This window comes from Crinia signifera, chromosome 4 (genome assembly GCF_055691185.1).
Source record: "Crinia signifera chromosome 4, ASM5569118v1, whole genome shotgun sequence".
Classification (NCBI taxonomy): Eukaryota; Metazoa; Chordata; class Amphibia; order Anura; family Myobatrachidae; genus Crinia; species Crinia signifera.
This window is the reverse complement of record NC_139220.1, coordinates 293251845-293269294: the sequence shown is the minus strand read 5'-3', so window position 1 is coordinate 293269294 and position 17450 is coordinate 293251845. Positions and strand designations below refer to the sequence as shown.

General features: G+C 38.1%; 36 non-coding genes across 36 annotated transcripts; all 36 read left to right on the top strand.

Annotated features, from left to right (window-relative positions):
• Positions 1-570: 570 nt before the first annotated feature.
• Positions 571-643, top strand: TRNAR-ACG (transfer RNA arginine (anticodon ACG)). Its single transcript has one exon. It is a non-coding gene; the product is annotated as a tRNA-Arg (tRNA).
• Positions 644-1728: 1085 nt separating this feature from the next.
• Positions 1729-1801, top strand: TRNAR-ACG (transfer RNA arginine (anticodon ACG)). The gene has a single exon. It is a non-coding gene; the product is annotated as a tRNA-Arg (tRNA).
• Positions 1802-1809: 8 nt separating this feature from the next.
• Positions 1810-1881, top strand: TRNAH-GUG (transfer RNA histidin (anticodon GUG)). The gene has a single exon. It is a non-coding gene; the product is annotated as a tRNA-His (tRNA).
• Positions 1882-2736: 855 nt separating this feature from the next.
• Positions 2737-2809, top strand: TRNAR-ACG (transfer RNA arginine (anticodon ACG)). The gene has a single exon. It is a non-coding gene; the product is annotated as a tRNA-Arg (tRNA).
• A 503-nt stretch (positions 2810-3312) lies between these two features.
• On the top strand, positions 3313-3385 carry TRNAC-ACA (transfer RNA cysteine (anticodon ACA)). The gene has a single exon. It is a non-coding gene; the product is annotated as a tRNA-Cys (tRNA).
• Positions 3386-3393: 8 nt separating this feature from the next.
• TRNAH-GUG (transfer RNA histidin (anticodon GUG)) lies at positions 3394-3465 on the top strand. The gene has a single exon. It is a non-coding gene; the product is annotated as a tRNA-His (tRNA).
• Positions 3466-3894: 429 nt separating this feature from the next.
• Positions 3895-3967, top strand: TRNAR-ACG (transfer RNA arginine (anticodon ACG)). Its single transcript has one exon. It is a non-coding gene; the product is annotated as a tRNA-Arg (tRNA).
• Positions 3968-4551: 584 nt separating this feature from the next.
• Positions 4552-4623, top strand: TRNAH-GUG (transfer RNA histidin (anticodon GUG)). Its single transcript has one exon. It is a non-coding gene; the product is annotated as a tRNA-His (tRNA).
• A 642-nt stretch (positions 4624-5265) lies between these two features.
• On the top strand, positions 5266-5338 carry TRNAR-ACG (transfer RNA arginine (anticodon ACG)). The gene has a single exon. It is a non-coding gene; the product is annotated as a tRNA-Arg (tRNA).
• A 589-nt stretch (positions 5339-5927) lies between these two features.
• Positions 5928-5999, top strand: TRNAH-GUG (transfer RNA histidin (anticodon GUG)). Its single transcript has one exon. It is a non-coding gene; the product is annotated as a tRNA-His (tRNA).
• Positions 6000-6422: 423 nt separating this feature from the next.
• On the top strand, positions 6423-6495 carry TRNAR-ACG (transfer RNA arginine (anticodon ACG)). The gene has a single exon. It is a non-coding gene; the product is annotated as a tRNA-Arg (tRNA).
• An 8-nt stretch (positions 6496-6503) lies between these two features.
• Positions 6504-6575, top strand: TRNAH-GUG (transfer RNA histidin (anticodon GUG)). Its single transcript has one exon. It is a non-coding gene; the product is annotated as a tRNA-His (tRNA).
• Positions 6576-6998: 423 nt separating this feature from the next.
• On the top strand, positions 6999-7071 carry TRNAR-ACG (transfer RNA arginine (anticodon ACG)). The gene has a single exon. It is a non-coding gene; the product is annotated as a tRNA-Arg (tRNA).
• Positions 7072-7661: 590 nt separating this feature from the next.
• On the top strand, positions 7662-7733 carry TRNAH-GUG (transfer RNA histidin (anticodon GUG)). The gene has a single exon. It is a non-coding gene; the product is annotated as a tRNA-His (tRNA).
• An 816-nt stretch (positions 7734-8549) lies between these two features.
• TRNAR-ACG (transfer RNA arginine (anticodon ACG)) lies at positions 8550-8622 on the top strand. Its single transcript has one exon. It is a non-coding gene; the product is annotated as a tRNA-Arg (tRNA).
• An 8-nt stretch (positions 8623-8630) lies between these two features.
• On the top strand, positions 8631-8702 carry TRNAH-GUG (transfer RNA histidin (anticodon GUG)). The gene has a single exon. It is a non-coding gene; the product is annotated as a tRNA-His (tRNA).
• Positions 8703-9131: 429 nt separating this feature from the next.
• Positions 9132-9204, top strand: TRNAR-ACG (transfer RNA arginine (anticodon ACG)). The gene has a single exon. It is a non-coding gene; the product is annotated as a tRNA-Arg (tRNA).
• An 8-nt stretch (positions 9205-9212) lies between these two features.
• TRNAH-GUG (transfer RNA histidin (anticodon GUG)) lies at positions 9213-9284 on the top strand. The gene has a single exon. It is a non-coding gene; the product is annotated as a tRNA-His (tRNA).
• Positions 9285-9713: 429 nt separating this feature from the next.
• Positions 9714-9786, top strand: TRNAR-ACG (transfer RNA arginine (anticodon ACG)). Its single transcript has one exon. It is a non-coding gene; the product is annotated as a tRNA-Arg (tRNA).
• Positions 9787-9794: 8 nt separating this feature from the next.
• On the top strand, positions 9795-9866 carry TRNAH-GUG (transfer RNA histidin (anticodon GUG)). Its single transcript has one exon. It is a non-coding gene; the product is annotated as a tRNA-His (tRNA).
• A 423-nt stretch (positions 9867-10289) lies between these two features.
• TRNAR-ACG (transfer RNA arginine (anticodon ACG)) lies at positions 10290-10362 on the top strand. The gene has a single exon. It is a non-coding gene; the product is annotated as a tRNA-Arg (tRNA).
• Positions 10363-10952: 590 nt separating this feature from the next.
• TRNAH-GUG (transfer RNA histidin (anticodon GUG)) lies at positions 10953-11024 on the top strand. The gene has a single exon. It is a non-coding gene; the product is annotated as a tRNA-His (tRNA).
• Positions 11025-11453: 429 nt separating this feature from the next.
• On the top strand, positions 11454-11526 carry TRNAS-ACU (transfer RNA serine (anticodon ACU)). The gene has a single exon. It is a non-coding gene; the product is annotated as a tRNA-Ser (tRNA).
• An 8-nt stretch (positions 11527-11534) lies between these two features.
• Positions 11535-11606, top strand: TRNAH-GUG (transfer RNA histidin (anticodon GUG)). Its single transcript has one exon. It is a non-coding gene; the product is annotated as a tRNA-His (tRNA).
• Positions 11607-12116: 510 nt separating this feature from the next.
• Positions 12117-12188, top strand: TRNAH-GUG (transfer RNA histidin (anticodon GUG)). Its single transcript has one exon. It is a non-coding gene; the product is annotated as a tRNA-His (tRNA).
• A 423-nt stretch (positions 12189-12611) lies between these two features.
• Positions 12612-12684, top strand: TRNAR-ACG (transfer RNA arginine (anticodon ACG)). Its single transcript has one exon. It is a non-coding gene; the product is annotated as a tRNA-Arg (tRNA).
• An 8-nt stretch (positions 12685-12692) lies between these two features.
• Positions 12693-12764, top strand: TRNAH-GUG (transfer RNA histidin (anticodon GUG)). Its single transcript has one exon. It is a non-coding gene; the product is annotated as a tRNA-His (tRNA).
• Positions 12765-13193: 429 nt separating this feature from the next.
• Positions 13194-13266, top strand: TRNAR-ACG (transfer RNA arginine (anticodon ACG)). The gene has a single exon. It is a non-coding gene; the product is annotated as a tRNA-Arg (tRNA).
• Positions 13267-13274: 8 nt separating this feature from the next.
• TRNAH-GUG (transfer RNA histidin (anticodon GUG)) lies at positions 13275-13346 on the top strand. The gene has a single exon. It is a non-coding gene; the product is annotated as a tRNA-His (tRNA).
• Positions 13347-14351: 1005 nt separating this feature from the next.
• TRNAR-ACG (transfer RNA arginine (anticodon ACG)) lies at positions 14352-14424 on the top strand. Its single transcript has one exon. It is a non-coding gene; the product is annotated as a tRNA-Arg (tRNA).
• A 508-nt stretch (positions 14425-14932) lies between these two features.
• TRNAR-ACG (transfer RNA arginine (anticodon ACG)) lies at positions 14933-15005 on the top strand. The gene has a single exon. It is a non-coding gene; the product is annotated as a tRNA-Arg (tRNA).
• An 8-nt stretch (positions 15006-15013) lies between these two features.
• On the top strand, positions 15014-15085 carry TRNAH-GUG (transfer RNA histidin (anticodon GUG)). Its single transcript has one exon. It is a non-coding gene; the product is annotated as a tRNA-His (tRNA).
• Positions 15086-15752: 667 nt separating this feature from the next.
• On the top strand, positions 15753-15825 carry TRNAR-ACG (transfer RNA arginine (anticodon ACG)). Its single transcript has one exon. It is a non-coding gene; the product is annotated as a tRNA-Arg (tRNA).
• Positions 15826-16328: 503 nt separating this feature from the next.
• TRNAR-ACG (transfer RNA arginine (anticodon ACG)) lies at positions 16329-16401 on the top strand. Its single transcript has one exon. It is a non-coding gene; the product is annotated as a tRNA-Arg (tRNA).
• An 8-nt stretch (positions 16402-16409) lies between these two features.
• On the top strand, positions 16410-16481 carry TRNAH-GUG (transfer RNA histidin (anticodon GUG)). The gene has a single exon. It is a non-coding gene; the product is annotated as a tRNA-His (tRNA).
• A 429-nt stretch (positions 16482-16910) lies between these two features.
• TRNAR-ACG (transfer RNA arginine (anticodon ACG)) lies at positions 16911-16983 on the top strand. Its single transcript has one exon. It is a non-coding gene; the product is annotated as a tRNA-Arg (tRNA).
• The last annotated feature ends 467 nt before the right edge of the window (positions 16984-17450 follow it).

Sequence of the window (17450 nt, the reverse complement as noted above, 5' to 3'; positions counted from 1 at the left end):
GCAGAATGAACAGTTGTTCAAGGCAAGGAGGACTCTGGGAAGCTGGCTTATATTCCTCCAGGTGATTGCTAATTGTCTGCAGCTGCAGCAGCAGCCAGAACTAAGAATTATACCTTGAGTACCTGGAACATGTGACTAGTGCAGAACTCAGGAAGCTTCATTGGAGTTAATCACTGAGGAATGGAAAGCAGCTGCAACAGCAGCAGCTAGGAACCAGACCAGCATCAGGAAATAAATGTGAAACAAGTCAGGTTCGTGACACTATCTTTACATGCTTTGATTTATTTGTCTGTGAAACATTCTTTTGAAAGAATTCAAATTTGACATCAATTACTGAATTCTGGAAATTAAAATCTTGAGGCTTTGTCTTAGCAAGTTCATCACACACTGAAAAGATGTTTTTGCAGTAATAAGAAAATTGTCTTGCAATGTTAACAGGAAACTAGCCCTGGAGCAAGTGCATAGGTAACTCTTTCAAATTCATTCTGTACAGTATATACTTAAAAGAACTCTAAAATCCAAAACTAGGTTCAAAAACAGATAGGACACTAAACTTAGCGTATGTCACCTGGGCCAGTGGCGCAACGGATAACGCGTCTGACTACGGATCAGAAGATTGTAGGTTCGATTCCTACCTGGCTCGTTTTCGTTGCCGTGATCGTTTAGTGGTTAGTACTCTGCGTTGTGGCCGCAGCAACCCCGGTTCGAATCCGGGTCACGGCATTTAGTGTTTTTTTTCTTGCTCATAAGTCGCTTTCTTACTTAAAGGTTTGGACAATTGTAGAAATTAAGCAGATTCTTTGAATGCCCTTGCACAATTTGTCTTTAATGCTTTTTGTGAAGCTATCTTTACATGCTTTGATTTATTTGTCTCTGAAACATTCTTTTGAAAGAATTCAAATTTGACATCGATTCCTGAATTCTGGAAATTAAAATCTTGAGGCTTAGCAAGTTCATCACACACTGAAAAGATGTTTTTGCAGTAATAAGAAAATTGTCTTGCAATGTTAACAGGAAACTAGCCCTGGAGCAAGTGCATAGGTAACTCTTTCAAATTCATTCTGTACAGTATATACTAAAAAGAACTCTAAAATCCAAAACTAGATTCAAAAACAGATAGGTCACTAAACTTACCGTATGTCACCTGGGCCAGTGGCGCAATGGATAACGCGTCTGACTACGGATCAGAAGATTGTAGGTTCGATTCGTACCTGACTCGTCTTCGTTGCTGTGATCGTATAGTGGTTAGTACTCTGCGTTGTGGCCGCAGCAACCCCGGTTCGAATCCGGGTCACTGCATTTAGTGTTTTTTTTCTTGCTCATAAGTCGCTTTCTTACTTAAAGGTTTGGACAATTGTAGAAATTAAGCAGATTCTTTGAATAACCTTGCACAATTTGTTTTTAATGCTTTTTGTGAAGCTACCTTTACATGCTTTGATTTATTTGTCTGTGAAACATTCTTTTGAAAGAATTCAAATTTGACATCGATTCCTGAATTCTGGAAATTAAAATCTTGAGGCTTTGTGTTAGCAAGTTCATCACACACTGAAAAGATGTTTTTGCAGTAATAAGAAAATTGTCTTGCAATGTTAACAGGAAACTAGCCCTGGAGCAAGTGCATAGGTAACTCTTTCAAATTCATTCTGTACAGTATATACTTAAAAGAACTCTAAAATCCAAAACTAGGTTCAAAAACAGATAGGACACTAAATTTACCGTATGTCACCTGGGCCAGTGGCGCAACAGATAACGCGTCTGACTACGGATCAGAAGATTGTAGGTTCGATTCCTACCTGGCTCGTCTTCGTTGCCGTGATCGTATAGTGGTTAGTACTCTGCGTTGTGGCCGCAGCAACCCCGGTTCGAATCCGGGTCACGGCATTTAGTGTTTTTTTTCCTGCTTAAAGGTCGCTTTCTTACTTCAAGGTTTGGACAATTGTAGAAATTAAGCAGATTCTTTGAATGCCCTTGCACAATTTGTCTTTAATGCTTTTTGTGAAGCTATCTTTACATGCTTTGATTTATTTGATCGTATAGTGGTTAGTACTCTGCGTTGTGGCCGCAGCAACCCCGGTTCGAATCCGGGTCACGACATTTAGTGTTTTTTTTCTTGCTCATAAGTCGCTTTCTTACTTAAAGGTTTGGACAATTGTAGAAATGAAGCAGATTCTTTGAATGCCCTTGCACAATTTGTCTTTAATGCTTTTTGTGAAGCTATCTTTACATGCTTTGATTTATTTGATCGTATAGTGGTTAGTACTCTAAGTTGTGGCCGCAGCAACCCCGGTTCGAATCCGGGTCACGGCATTTAGTGTTTTTTTTCCTGCTGAAAGGTCGCTTCCTTACTTCAAGGTTTGGACAATTTTAGAAATTAAGCAGATTCTTTGAATGCACTTGCACAATTTGTCTTTAATGCTTTTTGTGAAGCTATCTTTACATGCTTTGATTTATTTGTCTGTGAAACATTCTTTTGAAAGAATTCAAATTTGACATCAATTACTGAATTCTGGAAATTAAAATCTTGAGGCTTTGTCTTAGCAAGTTCATCACACACTGAAAAGATGTTTTTGCAGTAATAAGAAAATTGTCTTGCAATGTTAACAGGAAACTAGCCCTGGAGCAAGTGCATAGGTAACTCTTTCAAATTCATTCTGTACAGTATATACTTAAAAGAACTCTAAAATCCAAAACTAGGTTCAAAAACAGATAGGACACTAAACTTAGCGTATGTCACCTGGGCCAGTGGCGCAACGGATAACGCGTCTGACTACGGATCAGAAGATTGTAGGTTCGATTCCTACCTGGCTCGTCTTCGTTGCCGCGATCGTATAGTGGTTAGTACTCTGCGTTGTGGCCGCAGCAACCTCGGTTCGAATCCGGGTCACGGCATTTAGTGTTTTTTTTCTTGCTCATAAGTCGCTTTCTTACTTAAAGGTTTGGACAATTGTAGAAATTAAGCAGATTCTTTGAATGCCCTTGCACAATTTGTCTTTAATGCTTTTTGTGAAGCTATCTTTACATGCTTTGAGTTATTTGTCTCTGAAACATTCTTTTGAAAGAATTCAAATTTGACATCGATTCCTGAATTCTGGAAATTAAAATCTTGAGGCTTAGCAAGTTCATCACACACTGAAAAGATGTTTTTGCAGTAATAAGAAAATTGTCTTGCAATGTTAACAGGAAACTAGCCCTGGAGCAAGTGCATAGGTAACTCTTTCAAATTCATTCTGTACAGTATATACTAAAAAGAACTCTAAAATCCAAAACTAGATTCAAAAACAGATAGGACACTAAACTTACCGTATGTCACCTGGGCCAGTGGCGCAACGGATAACGCGTCTGACTACAGATCAGAAGATTGTAGGTTCGATTTCTACCTGGCTCGTCTTCGTTGCCATGATCGTATAGTGGTTAGTACTCTGCGTTGTGGCCGCAGCAACCCCGGTTCGAATCCGGGTCACGGCATTTAGTGTTTTTTTTCTTACTCATAAGTCGCTTCCTTACTTCAAGGTTTGGACAATTTTAGAAATTAAGCAGATTCTTTGAATGCACTTGCACAATTTGTCTTTAATGCTTTTTGTGAAGCTATCTTTACATGCTTTGATTTATTTGTCTGTGAAACATTCTTTTGAAAGAATTCAAATTTGACATCAATTACTGAATTCTGGAAATTAAAATCTTGAGGCTTTGTCTTAGCAAGTTCATCACACACTGAAAAGATGTTTTTGCAGTAATAAGAAAATTGTCTTGCAATGTTAACAGGAAACTAGCCCTGGAGCAAGTGCATAGGTAACTCTTTCAAATTCATTCTGTACAGTATATACTTAAAAGAACTCTAAAATCCAAAACTAGGTTCAAAAACAGATAGGACACTAAACTTAGCGTATGTCACCTGGGCCAGTGGCGCAACGGATAACGCGTCTGACTACGGATCAGAAGATTGTAGGTTCGATTCCTACCTGGCTCGTCTTCGTTGCCTTGATCGTATAGTGGTTAGTACTCTGCGTTGTGGCCGCAGCAACCCCGGTTCGAATCCGGGTCACGGCATTTAGTGTTTTTTTTCTTGCTCATAAGTCGCTTTCTTACTTAAAGGTTTGGACAATTGTAGAAATTAAGCAGATTCTTTGAATGCCCTTGCACAATTTGTCTTTAATGCTTTTTGTGAAGCTATCTTTACATGCTTTGATTTATTTGTCTCTGAAACATTCTTTTGAAAGAATTCAAATTTGACATCGATTCCTGAATTCTGGAAATTAAAATCTTGAGGCTTAGCAAGTTCATCACACACTGAAAAGATGTTTTTGCAGTAATAAGAAAATTGTCTTGCAATGTTAACAGGAAACTAGCCCTGGAGCAAGTGCATAGGTAACTCTTTCAAATTCATTCTGTACAGTATATACTTAAAAGAACTCTAAAATCCAAAACTGGGCTCAAAAACAGATAGGACACTAACCTTACCATAGGTCACCTGGGCCAGTGGCGAAACAGATAACACGTCTGACTATGGATCAGAAGATTGTAGGTTCGATTCCTACCTGGCTCGTCTTCGTTGCCGTGATCGTATAGTGGTTAGTACTCTGCGTTGTGGCCGCAGCAACCCCGGTTCGAATCCGGGTCACGGCATTTAGTGTTTTTTTTCTTGCTCAAAAGTCGCTTTCTTACTTCAAGGTTTGGACAATTGTAGAAATTAAGCAGATTCTTTGAATGCCCTTGCACAATTTGTCTTTAATGCTTTTTGTGAAGCTATCTTTACATGCTTTGATTTATTTGATCGTATAGTGGTTAGTACTCTGCGTTGTGGCCGCAGCAACCCCGGTTCGAATCCGGGTCACGGCATTTAGTGTTTTTTTTCCTGCTGAAAGGTCGCTTCCTTACTTCAAGGTTTGGACAATTTTAGAAATTAAGCAGATTCTTTGAATGCACTTGCACAATTTGTCTTTAATGCTTTTTGTGAAGCTATCTTTACATGCTTTGATTTATTTGTCTGTGAAACATTCTTTTGAAAGAATTCAAATTTGACATCAATTACTGAATTCTGGAAATTAAAATCTTGAGGCTTTGTCTTAGCAAGTTCATCACACACTGAAAAGATGTTTTTGCAGTAATAAGAAAATTGTCTTGCAATGTTAACAGGAAACTAGCCCTGGAGCAAGTGCATAGGTAACTCTTTCAAATTCATTCTGTACAGTATATACTTAAAAGAACTCTAAAATCCAAAACTAGGTTCAAAAACAGATAGGACACTAAACTTAGCGTATGTCACCTGGGCCAGTGGCGCAACGGATAACGCGTCTGACTACGGATCAGAAGATTGTAGGTTCGATTCCTACCTGGCTCGTCTTCGTTGCCTTGATCGTATAGTGGTTAGTACTCTGCGTTGTGGCCGCAGCAACCCCGGTTCGAATCCGGGTCACGGCATTTAGTGTTTTTTTTCTTGCTCATAAGTCGCTTTCTTACTTAAAGGTTTGGACAATTGTAGAAATTAAGCAGATTCTTTGAATAACCTTGCACAATTTGTTTTTAATGCTTTTTGTGAAGCTATCTTTACATGCTTTGATTTATTTGTCTGTGAAACATTCTTTTGAAAGAATTCAAATTTGACATCGATTCCTGAATTCTGGAAATTAAAATCTTGAGGCTTTGTCTTAGCAAGTTCATCACACACTGAAAAGATGTTTTTGCAGTAATAAGAAAATTGTCTTGCAATGTTAACAGGAAACTAGCCCTGGAGCAAGTGCATAGGTAACTCTTTCAAATTCATTCTGTACAGTATATACTAAAAAGAACTCTAAAATCCAAAACTAGATTCAAAAACAGATAGGACACTAAACTTACCGTATGTCACCTGGGCCAGTGGCGCAACGGATAACGCGTCTGACTACGGATCAGAAGATTGTGGTTCGATTCCTACCTGGCTCGTCTTCGTTGCCGTGATCGTATAGTGGTTAGTACTCTGCGTTGTGGCCGCAGCAACCCCGGTTCGAATCCGGGTCACGGCATTTAGTGTTTTTTTTCTTGCTCATAAGTCGCTTTCTTACTTAAAGGTTTGGACAATTGTAGAAATTAAGCAGATTCTTTGAATGCCCTTGCACAATTTGTCTTTAATGCTTTTTGTGTAGCTATCTTTACATGCTTTGATTTATTTGTCTCTGAAACATTCTTTTGAAAGAATTCAAATTTGACATCAATTCCTGAATTCTGGAAATTAAAATCTTGAGGCTTAGCAAGTTCATCACACACTGAAAAGATGTTTTTGCAGTAATAAGAAAATTGTCTTGCAATGTTAACAGGAAACTAGCCCTGGAGCAAGTGCATTGGTAACTCTTTCAAATTCATTCTGTACAGTATATACTAAAAAGAACTCTAAAATCCAAAACTAGATTCAAAAACAGATAGGACACTAAACTTACCGTATGTCACCTGGGCCAGTGGCGCAACGGATAACGCGTCTGACTACGGATCAGAAGATTGTAGGTTCGATTCCTACCTGGCTCGTCTTCGTTGCCGTGATCGTATAGTGGTTAGTACTCTGCGTTGTGGCCGCAGCAACCCCGGTTCGAATCCGGGTCACGGCATTTATTGTTTTTTTTCTTGCTCATAAGTCGCTTTCTTACTTAAAGGTTTGGACAATTGTAGAAATTAAGCAGATTCTTTGAATGCCCTTGCACAATTTGTCTTTAATGCTTTTTGTGAAGCTATCTTTACATGCTTTGATTTATTTGTCTCTGAAACATTCTTTTGAAAGAATTAAAATTTGACATCGATTCCTGAATTCTGGAAATTAAAATCTTGAGGCTTAGCAAGTTCATCACACACTGAAAAGATGTTTTTGCAGTAATAAGAAAATTGTCTTGCAATGTTAACAGGAAACTAGCCCTGGAGCAAGTGCATAGGTAACTCTTTCAAATTCATTCTGTACAGTATATACTAAAAAGAACTCTAAAATCCAAAACTAGATTCAAAAACAGATAGGACACTAAACTTACCGTATGTCACCTGGGCCAGTGGCGCAACGGATAACGCGTCTGACTACGGATCAGAAGATTGTAGGTTCGATTCCTACCTGGCTCGTCTTCGTTGCCGTGATCGTATAGTGGTTAGTACTCTGCGTTGTGGCCGCAGCAACCCCGGTTCGAAGCCGGGTCACGGCATTTAGTGTTTTTTTTCTTGCTCATAAGTCGCTTTCTTACTTAAAGGTTTGGACAATTGTAGAAATTAAGCAGATTCTTTGAATGCCCTTGCACAATTTGTCTTTAATGCTTTTTGTGAAGCTATCTTTACATGCTTTGATTTATTTGTCTGTGAAACATTCTTTTGAAAGAATTCAAATTTGACATCAATTCCTGAATTCTGAAAATTAAAATCTTGAGGCTTTGTCTTAGCAAGTACATCACACACTGAAAAGATGTTTTTGCAGTAATAAGAAAATTGTCTTGCAATGTTAACAGGAAACTAGCCCTGGAGCAAGTGCATAGGTAACTCTTTCAAATTCATTCTGTACAGTATATACTAAAAAGAACTCTAAAATCCAAAACTAGGTTCAAAAACAGATAGGACACTAAATTTACCGAATGTCACCTGGGCCAGTGGCGCAACAGATAACGCGTCTGACTACGGATCAGAAGATTGTAGGTTCGATTCCTACATGGCTCGTCTTCGTTGCCGTGATCGTATAGTGGTTAGTACTCTGCGTTGTGGCCGCAGCAACCCCGGTTCGAATCCGGGTCACGGCATTTAGTGTTTTTTTTTCCTGCTGAAAGGTCGCTTTCTTACTTCAAGGTTTGGACAATTTTAGAAATTAAGCAGATTCTTTGAATGCACTTGCACAATTTGTCTTTAATGCTTTTTGTGAAGCTATCTTTACATGCTTTGATTTATTTGTCTGTGAAACATTCTTTTGAAAGAATTCAAATTTGACATCAATTACTGAATTCTGGAAATTTAAATCTTGAGGCTTTGTCTAAGCAAGTTCATCACACACTGAAAAGATGTTTTTGCAGTAATAAGAAAATTGTCTTGCAATGTTAACAGGAAACTAGCCCTGGAGCAAGTGCATAGGTAACTCTTTTAAATTCATTCTGTACAGTATATACTAAAAAGAACTCTAAAATCCAAAACTAGATTCAAAAACAGATAGGACACTAAACTTACCGCATGTCACCTGGGCCAAGGTTTGGACAATTTTAGAAATTAAGCAGATTCTTTGAATGCACTTGCACAATTTGTCTTTAATGCTTTTTGTGAAGCTATCTTTACATGCTTTGATTTATTTGTCTCTGAAACATTCTTTTGAAAGAATTCAAATTTGACATCGATTCCTGAATTCTGGAAATTAAAATCTTGAGGCTTAGCAAGTTCATCACACACTGAAAAGATGTTTTTGCAGTAATAAGAAAATTGTCTTGCAATGTTAACAGGAAACTAGCCCTGGAGCAAGTGCATAGGTAACTCTTTCAAATTCATTCTGTACAGTATATACTAAAAAGAACTCTAAAATCCAAAACTAGATTCAAAAACAGATAGGTCACTAAACTTACCGTATGTCACCTGGGCCAGTGGCGCAATGGATAACGCGTCTGACTACGGATCAGAAGATTGTAGGTTCGATTCCTACCTGACTCGTCTTCGTTGCTGTGATTGTATAGTGGTTAGTACTCTGCGTTGTGGCCGCAGCAACCCCGGTTCGAATCCGGGTCACGGCATTTAGTGTTTTTTTTCTTGCTCATAAGTCGCTTTCTTACTTAAAGGTTTGGACAATTGTAGAAATTAAGCAGATTCTTTGAATAACCTTGCACAATTTGTTTTTAATGCTTTTTGTGAAGCTACCTTTACATGCTTTGATTTATTTGTCTGTGAAACATTCTTTTGAAAGAATTCAAATTTGACATCGATTCCTGAATTCTGGAAATTAAAATCTTGAGGCTTTGTGTTAGCAAGTTCATCACACACTGAAAAGATGTTTTTGCAGTAATAAGAAAATTGTCTTGCAATGTTAACAGGAAACTAGCCCTGGAGCAAGTGCATAGGTAACTCTTTCAAATTCATTCTGTACAGTATATACTTAAAAGAACTCTAAAATCCAAAACTAGGTTCAAAAACAGATAGGACACTAAATTTACCGTATGTCACCTGGGCCAGTGGCGCAACAGATAACGCGTCTGACTACGGATCAGAAGATTGTAGGTTCGATTCCTACCTGGCTCGTCTTCGTTGCCGTGATCGTATAGTGGTTAGTACTCTGCGTTGTGGCCGCAGCAACCCCGGTTCGAATCCGGGTCACGGCATTTAGTGTTTTTTTTCCTGCTTAAAGGTCGCTTTCTTACTTCAAGGTTTGGACAATTTTAGAAATTAAGCAGATTCTTTGAATGCACTTGCACAATTTGTCTTTAATGCTTTTTGTGAAGCTATCTTTACATGCTTTGATTTATTTGTCTGTGAAACATTCTTTTGAAAGAATTCAAATTTGACATCAATTACTGAATTCTGGAAATTTAAATCTTGAGGCTTTGTCTAAGCAAGTTCATCACACACTGAAAAGATGTTTTTGCAGTAATAAGAAAATTGTCTTGCAATGTTAACAGGAAACTAGCCCTGGAGCAAGTGCATAGGTAACTCTTTCAAATTCATTCTGAACAGTATATACTTAAAAGAACTCTAAAATCCAAAACTAGGTTCAAAAACAGATAGGACACTAAACTTAGCGTATGTCACCTGGGCCAGTGGCGCAACGGATAACGCGTCTGACTACGGATCAGAAGATTGTAGGTTCGATTCCTACCTGGCTCGTCTTCGTTGCCGTGATCGTATAGTGGTTAGTACTCTGCGTTGTGGCCGCAGCAACCCCGGTTCGAATCCGGGTCACGGCATTTAGTGTTTTTTTTCTTGCTCATAAGTCGCTTTCTTACTTAAAGGTTTGGACAATTGTAGAAATTAAGCAGATTCTTTGAATGCACTTGCACAATTTGTCTTTAATGCTTTTTGTGAAGCTATCTTTACATGCTTTGATTTATTTGTCTGTGAAACATTCTTTTGAAAGAATTCAAATTTGACATCGATTCCTGAATTCTGGAAATTAAAATCTTGAGGCTTAGCAAGTTCATCACACACTGAAAAGATGTTTTTGCAGTAATAAGAAAATTGTCTTGCAATGTTAACAGGAAACTAGCCCTGGAGCAAGTGCATAGGTAACTCTTTCAAATTCATTCTGTACAGTATATACTAAAAAGAACTCTAAAATCCCAAACTAGATTCAAAAACAGATAGGACACTAAACTTACCGTATGTCACTTGGGCCAGTGGCGCAACGGATAACGCGTCTGACTACGGATCAGAAGATTGTAGGTTCGATTCCTACCTGGCTCGTCTTCGTAACCGTGATCGTATAGTGGTTAGTACTCTGCGTTGTGGCCGCAGCAACTCCGGTTCGAATCCGGGTCACGGCATTTAGTGTTTTTTTTCTTGCTCATAAGTCGCTTTCTTACTTAAAGGTTTGGACAATTGTAGAAATTAAGCAGATTCTTTGAATGCCCTTGCACAATTTGTCTTTAATGCTTTTTGTGAAGCTATCTTTACATGCTTTGATTTATTTGTCTTTAAAACATTCTTTTGAAAGAATTCAAATTTGACATCAATTACTGAATTCTGGAAATTAAAATCTTGAGGCTTTGTCTTAGCAAGTTCATCACACACTGAAAAGATGTTTTTGCAGTAATAAGAAAATTGTCTTGCAATGTTAACAGGAAACTAGCCCTGGAGCAAGTGCATAGGTAACTCTTTCAAATTCATTCTGTACAGTATATACTTAAAAGAACTCTAAAATCCAAAACTAGGTTCAAAAACAGATAGGACACTAAACTTACCGTATGTCACCTGGGCCAGTGGCGCAACGGATAACGCGTCTTACTACGGATCAGAAGATTTTAGGTTCGATTCCTACCTGGCTCGTCTTCGTTGCCGTGATCGTATAGTGGTTAGTACTCTGCGTTGTGGCCGCAGCAACCCCGGTTCGAATCCGGGTCACGGCATTTAGTGTTTTTTTTCTTGCTCATAAGTCGCTTTCTTACTTAAAGGTTTGGACAATTGTAGAAATTAAGCAGATTCTTTGAATGCCCTTGCACAATTTGTCTTTAATGCTTTTTGTGAAGCTATCTTTACATGCTTTGATTTATTTGTCTTTGAAACATTCTTTTGAAAGAATTCAAATTTGACATCAATTACTGAATTCTGGAAATTAAAATCTTGAGGCATTGTCTTAGCAAGTTCATCACACACTGAAAAGATGTTTTTGCAGTAATAAGAAAATTGTCTTGCAATGTTAACAGGAAACTAGCCCTGGAGCAAGTGCATAGGTAACTCTTTCAAATTCATTCTGTACAGTATATACTAAAAAGAACTCTAAAATCCAAAACTAGATTAAAAAACAGATAGGACACTAAATTTATCATATGTCACCTGGGCCAGTGGCGCAACGGATAACGCGTCTGACTACTGATCAGAAGGTTGTAGATTCGATTCCTACCTGGCTCGTCTTCGTTGCCGTGATCGTATAGTGGTTAGTACTCTGCGTTGTGGCCGCAGCAACCCTGGTTCGAATCCGGGTTACGGCATTTTGTGTTTTTTTTCTTGCTGAAAGGTCGCTTTCTTACTTCAAGGTTTGGACAATTTTAGAGATTAAGCAGATTCTTTGAATGCACTTGCACAATTTGTCTTTAATGCTTTTTGTGAAGCTATCTTTACATGCTTTGATTTATTTGTCTGTGAAACATTCTTTTGAAAGAATTCAAATTTGACATCGATTACTGAATTCTGGAAATTAAAATCTTGAGGCTTTGTCTTAGCAAGTTCATCACACACTGAAAAGATGTTTTTGCAGTAATAAGAAAATTGTCTTGCAATGTTAACAGGAAACTAGCCCTGGAGCAAGTGCATAGGTAACTCTTTCAAATTCATTCTATACAGTATATACTTAAAAGAACTCTAAAATCCAAAACTAGGTTCAAAAACAGATAGGACACTAAACTTACCGTGTGTCACCTGGGCCAGTGGCGCAACGGATAACGCGTCTTACTACGGATCAGAAGATTTTAGGTTCGATTCCTACCTGGCTCGTCTTCGTTGCCGTGATCGTATAGTGGTTAGTACTCTGCGTTGTGGCCGCAGCAACCCCGGTTCGAATCCGGGTCACGGCATTTAGTGTTTTTTTTCTTGCTCATAAGTCGCTTTCTTACTTAAAGGTTTGGACAATTGTAGAAATTAAGCAGATTCTTTGAATGCCCTTGCACAATTTGTCTTTAATGCTTTTTGTGAAGCTATCTTTACATGCTTTGATTTATTTGTCTCTGAAACATTCTTTTGAAAGAATTCAAATTTGACATCGATTCCTGAATTCTGGAAATTAAAATCTTGAGGCTTAGCAAGTTCATCACACACGGAAAAGATGTTTTTGCAGTAATAAGAAAATTGTCTTGCAATGTTAACAGGAAACTAGCCCTGGAGCAAGTGCATAGGTAACTCTTTCAAATTCATTCTGTACAGTATATACTTAAAAGAACTCTAAAATCCAAAACTAGGTTCAAAAACAGATAGGACACTAAACTTACCGTATGTCACCTGGGCCAGTGGCGCAATGGATAACGCGTCTGACTACGGATCAGAAGATTTTAGGTTCGATTCCTACCTGGCTCGTCTTCGTTGCCGTGATCGTATAGTGGTTAGTACTCTGCGTTGTGGCCGCAGCAACCCCGGTTCGAATCCGGGTCACGGCATTTAGTGTTTTTTTTCTTGCTCATAAGTCGCTTTCTTACTTAAAGGTTTAGACAATTGTAGAAATTAAGCAGATTCTTTGAATGCCCTTGCACAATTTGTCTTTAATGCTTTTTGTGAAGCTATCTTTACATGCTTTGATTTATTTGTCTTTGAAACATTCTTTTGAAAGAATTCAAATTTGACATCAATTACTGAATTCTGGAAATTAAAATCTTGAGGCTTTGTCTTAGCAAGTTCATCACACACTGAAAAGATGTTTTTGCAGTAATAAGAAAATTGTCTTGCAATGTTAACAGGAAACTAGCCCTGGAGCAAGTGCATAGGTAACTCTTTCAAATTCATTCTGTACAGTATATACTAAAAAGAACTCTAAAATCCAAAACTAGATTAAAAAACAGATAGGACACCAAACTTATCATATGTCACCTGGGCCAGTGGCGCAACGGATAACGCGTCTGACTACGGATCAGAAGGTTGTAGATTCGATTCCTACCTGGCTCGTCTTCGTTGCCGTGATCGTATAGTGGTTAGTACTCTGCGTTGTGGCCGCAGCAACCCTGGTTCGAATCCGGGTTACGGCATTTTGTGTTTTTTTTCCTGCTGAAAGGTCGCTTTCTTACTTCAAGGTTTGGACAATTTTAGAAATTAAGCAGATTCTTTGAATGCCCTTGCACAATTTGTCTTTAATGCTTTTTGTGAAGCTATCTTTACATGCTTTGATTTATTTGTCTTTGAAACATTCTTTTGAAAGAATTCAAATTTGACATCGATTCCTGAATTCTGGAAATTAAAATCTTGAGGCTTAGCAAGTTCATCACACACTGAAAAGATGTTTTTGCAGTAATAAGAAAATTGTCTTGCAATGTTAACAGGAAACTAGCCCTGGAGCAAGTGCATAGGTAACTCTTTCAAATTCATTCTGTACAGTATATACTTAAAAGAACTCTAAAATCCAAAACTAGGTTCAAAAACAGATAGGACACTAAACTTACCGTATGTCACCTGGGCCAGTGGCGCAACGGATAACGCGTCTTACTACGGATCAGAAGATTTTAGGTTCGATTCCTACCTGGCTCGTCTTCGTTGCCGTGATCGTATAGTGGTTAGTACTCTGCGTTGTGGCCGCATCAACCCTGGTTCGAATCCGGGTTACGGCATATTGTGTTTTTTTTCCTGCTGAAAGGTCGCTTTCTTACTTCAAGGTTTGGACAATTTTAGAGATTAAGCAGATTCTTTGAATGCACTTGCACAATGTGTCTTTAATGCTTTTTGTGAAGCTATCTTTACATGCTTTGATTTATTTGTCTGTGAAACATTCTTTTGAAAGAATTCAAATTTGACATCAATTACTGAATTCTGGAAATTAAAATCTTGAGGCTTTGTCTTAGCAAGTTCATCACACACTGAAAAGATGTTTTTGCAGTAATAAGAAAATTGTCTTGCAATGTTAACAGGAAACTAGCCCTGGAGCAAGTGCATAGGTAACTCTTTCAAATTCATTCTGTACAGTATATACTTAAAAGAACTCTAAAATCCAAAACTAGGTTCAAAAACAGATAGGACACTAAACTTAGCGTATTTCACCTGGGCCAGTGGCGCAACGGATAACGCGTCTGACTACGGATCAGAAGATTGTAGGTTCGATTCCTACCTGGCTCGTCTTCGTTGCCGTGATCGTATAGTGGTTAGTTCTCTGCGTTGTGGCCGCAGCAACCCCGGTTCGAATCCGGGTCACGGCATTTAGTGTTTTTTTTCTTGCTCATAAGTCGCTTTCTTACTTAAAGGTTTGGACAATTGTAGAAATTAAGCAGATTCTTTGAATGCCCTTGCACAATTTGTCTTTAATGCTTTTTGTGAAGCTATCTTTACATGCTTTGATTTATTTGTCTGTGAAACATTCTTTTGAAAGAATTCAAATTTGACATCGATTCCTGAATTCTGGAAATTAAAATCTTGAGGCTTTGTCTTAGCAAGTTCATCACACACTGAAAAGATGTTTTTGCAGTAATAAGAAAATTGTCTTGCAATGTTAACAGGAAACTAGCCCTGGAGCAAGTGCATAGGTAACTCTTTCAAATTCATTCTGTACAGTATATATTAAAAGAACTCTAAAATCCAAAACTAGATTCAAAAACAGATAGGACACTAAACTTACCGTATGTCACCTGGGCCAGTGGCGCAACGGATAACGCGTCTGACTACGGATCAGAAGATTGTAGGTTCGATTCCTACCTGGCTCGTCTTCGTTGCCGTGATCGTATAGTGGTTAGTACTCTGCGTTGTGGCCGCAGCAACCCCGGTTCGAATCCGGGTCACGGCATTTAGTGTTTTTTTTCCTGCTGAAAGGTCGCTTTCTTACTTCAAGGTTTGGACAATTTTAGAAATTAAGCAGATTCTTTGAATGCACTTGCACAATTTGTCTTTAATGCTTTTTGTGAAGCTATCTTTACATGCTTTGATTTATTTGTCTGTGAAACATTCTTTTGAAAGAATTCAAATTTGACATCAATTACTGAATTCTGGAAATTAAAATCTTGAGGCTTTGTCTTAGCAAGTTCATCACACATTGAAAAGATGTTTTTGCAGTAATAAGAAAATTGTCTTGCAATGTTATTAGGAAACTAGCCCTGGAGCAAGTGCATAGGTAACTCTTTCAAATTCATTCTGTACAGTATATACTATCTTTACATGCTTTGATTTATTTGTCTGTGAAACATTCTTTTGAAAGAATTCAAATTTGACATCAATTACTGAATTCTGGAAATTAAAATCTTGAGGCTTTGTCTTAGCAAGTTCATCACACATTGAAAAGATGTTTTTGCAGTAATAAGAAAATTGTCTTGCAATGTTAACAGGAAACTAGCCCTGGAGCAAGTGCATAGGTAACTCTTTCAAATTCATTCTGTACAGTATATACTAAAAAGAACTCTAAAATCCAAAACTAGATTCAAAAACAGATAGGACACTAAACTTACCGTATGTCACCTGGGCCAGTGGCGCAACGGATAACGCGTCTGACTACGGATCAGAAGATTGTAGGTTCGATTCCTACCTGGCTCGTCTTCGTTGCCGTGATCGTATAGTGGTTAGTACTCTGCGTTGTGGCCGCAGCAACCCCGGTTCGAATTCGGGTCACAGCATTTAGTGTTTTTTTTCTTGCTCATAAGTCGCTTTCTTACTTAAAGGTTTGGACAATTGTAGAAATTAAGCAGATTCTTTGAATGCCCTTGCACAATTTGTCTTTAATGCTTTTTGTGAAGCTATCTTTACATGCTTTGATTTATTTGTCTCTGAAACATTCTTTTGAAAGAATTCAAATTTGACATCGATTCCTGAATTCTGGAAATTAAAATCTTGAGGCTTAGCAAGTTCATCACACACTGAAAAGATGTTTTTGCAGTAATAAGAAAATTGTCTTGCAATGTTAACAGGAAACTAGCCCTGGAGCAAGTGCATAGGTAACTCTTTCAAATTCATTCTGTACAGTATATACTAAAAAGAACTCTAAAATCCAAAACTAGATTCAAAAACAGATAGGACACTAAACTTATCATATGTCACCTGGGCCAGTGGCGCAACGGATAACGCGTCTGACTACGGATCAGAAGATTGTAGGTTCGATTCCTACCTGGCTCGTCTTCGTTGCCGTGATCGTATAGTGGTTAGTACTCTGCGTTGTGGCCGCAGCAACCCCGGTTCGAATCCGGGTCACGGCATTTAGTGTTTTTTTTCTTGCTCATAAGTCGCTTTCTTACTTAAAGGTTTGGACAATTGTAGAAATTAAGCAGATTCTTTGAATGCCCTTGCACAATTTGTCTTTAATGCTTTTTGTGAAGCTATCTTTACATGCTTTGATTTATTTGTCTGTGAAACATTCTTTTGAAAGAATTCAAATTTGACATCAATTACTGAATTCTGGAAATTAAAATCTTGAGGCTTTGTCTTAGCAAGTTCATCACACATTGAAAAGATGTTTTTGCAGTAATAAGAAAATTGTCTTGCAATGTTAACAGGAAACTAGCCCTGGAGCAAGTGCATAGGTAACTCTTTCAAATTCATTCTGTACAGTATATACTAAAAAGAACTCTAAAATCCAAAACTAGATTCAAAAACAGATAGGACACTAAACTTACCGTATGTCACCTGGGCCAGTGGCGCAACGGATAACGCGTCTGACTACGGATCAGAAGATTGTAGGTTCGATTCCTACCTGGCTCGTCTTCGTTGCCGTGATCGTATAGTGGTTAGTACTCTGCGTTGTGGCCGCAGCAACCCCGGTTCGAATTCGGGTCACAGCATTTAGTGTTTTTTTTCTTGCTCATAAGTCGCTTTCTTACTTAAAGGTTTGGACAATTGTAGAAATTAAGCAGATTCTTTGAATGCCCTTGCACAATTTGTCTTTAATGCTTTTTGTGAAGCTATCTTTACATGCTTTGATTTATTTGTCTCTGAAACATTCTTTTGAAAGAATTCAAATTTGACATCGATTCCTGAATTCTGGAAATTAAAATCTTGAGGCTTAGCAAGTTCATCACACACTGAAAAGATGTTTTTGCAGTAATAAGAAAATTGTCTTGCAATGTTAACAGGAAACTAGCCCTGGAGCAAGTGCATAGGTAACTCTTTCAAATTCATTCTGTACAGTATATACTAAAAAGAACTCTAAAATCCAAAACTAGATTCAA